Here is a 1,792-nt window from a genome sequence, read left to right as displayed (position 1 = left end):
GTGATGCATGGTGCTTTTGTTAGAATTTCTTGTGTGTGCCTTAATTTTGTTTGAAATATTTTTGGTTATTGTTGTTCTTCGTTAATTCAGGAGGCAAGGATTATTGTAAACTTGCTTGTAATGGGTTCTAAGATAGTAGGAAGGGATGTAGTGAAAGCATACCATAAAGCTATTGAAAGTAAGTAACCAAGTCATCAATCATCAATATTTGTTGTGAAATTTTTATAATGCAAGTATACACTATAAGAGGATTGAGTTTATCAACTACCAAAATAACTCTAACCCTAATTCTAATTAGATTTTATATAGAAAGATCTACTTCAAGGAATACAGAGAGATAGTTAGACAAGGAGAAATCAACGCTTAAAGATTCTAAGGTTTCCGAGCTCACTTAGACTAATTCCACCTAGATCATCTAGTTTAATCAATCAATGTCTATTTCTTATCTTGTTATCAAATTTCCCAAAATTTTCTATTGCTATTTCTCAAGCATCAATATCATATTCCATTAAATAAGTTAACATCATCCCTAAGATAACTATAAATCTATGGAACTCATTAAACTCTACAAATTTATAATGATGCATACAATCTCATAGATATGTCTACTTTATAATGATTGTATGTATGATATTTCAATCAAGACCTAATTCAATTACCACCTCACGGTCTCAAATAGAATTACCCATGATGCAATTGTTAATCAAGCAATCAAAAGCATTAAATATTGATTAAAATATCCAACATGACCTCGAAACAAACATCAATTGAATTAAACAAAGATGAACCAAGGTTTCCATAGTCTGGCTACATTGTAACCATAGAAAAGGGTATTTAGAACATGATAATTACAATGCTCGACACATTAACAAGGTTCACAATCAAATGAATATAGGATAACTAAAAACTAAAGCTTGGTAATGAATCTTTACTCATGGCCTTTTGATCTCCGATTCTCCTCCTTTTTTTCATCTAAAACTCTTGTCCCTTTTATAACTTGAATATTAAGGTAGGACTTAGGTGCAAAAGAGTGTAACATCTAGGCTCTATACTTTCTTTTTTACAACTCTTACTGTTGTAGCACCTAGGTGCTAGATTTTTTGTTTTGCTTGTTCACTCTTCATTGATACTTAATCCTCTTTTCACCATTTTTGTGTGTTTGATGTGTTCTTCCTTCAAATCATTCTCTTTCTTTCCTACAATGTAAAGTGCTAAATTTTCTGTTTTGTTGTTCACTCTTCATTGAAACTTGATCTCCTTTCTCCAATTTTGTGCTTTTGATGCGTTCTTCCTTCAAATCATTCTCTTTCTTTCCTACAATGCAATAATAATAAGATTAGGAGTAAAACTCATTCAAAATAATACACATTTCATTCATCATGAGTTAAAAAAGTTTTATATAATTGAGTGAAAATTATTCTCATCACTGATCTATTCATGCATGTATTATAAAGTAAAGTTTTCTTATTTCTTGTTGTTTATGTGTAGCTTGTTCATGTGTGATTCTTCTTTTTGGTGATAATGCTATGTTATTGATGAATGCTTCGAGCTTACTTTTATTCGTGATAAAATTCTGTTCATGAATATGATTGTATTTACTTTCTTTTCTTTATACTAAATCTGATACAATCCTGCTATTTTCATTGAATGGTATCTAGTTAATTTTTGAGATTGCAATCAAAATCAAATGGATGTTCATTAGTCAGTTCCTTGGCTTTGTTCATCTTTAATAAATCATGTAGATTGATAAGTACTTAAGTAGACATATTTCTCTATATGATTTACATGCATT

This window comes from Dioscorea cayenensis, chromosome 11 (assembly GCF_009730915.1).
Source record: "Dioscorea cayenensis subsp. rotundata cultivar TDr96_F1 chromosome 11, TDr96_F1_v2_PseudoChromosome.rev07_lg8_w22 25.fasta, whole genome shotgun sequence".
In the NCBI taxonomy this organism is placed as follows: domain Eukaryota; kingdom Viridiplantae; phylum Streptophyta; class Magnoliopsida; order Dioscoreales; family Dioscoreaceae; genus Dioscorea; species Dioscorea cayenensis.
This window is presented reverse-complemented; position numbering follows the sequence as displayed.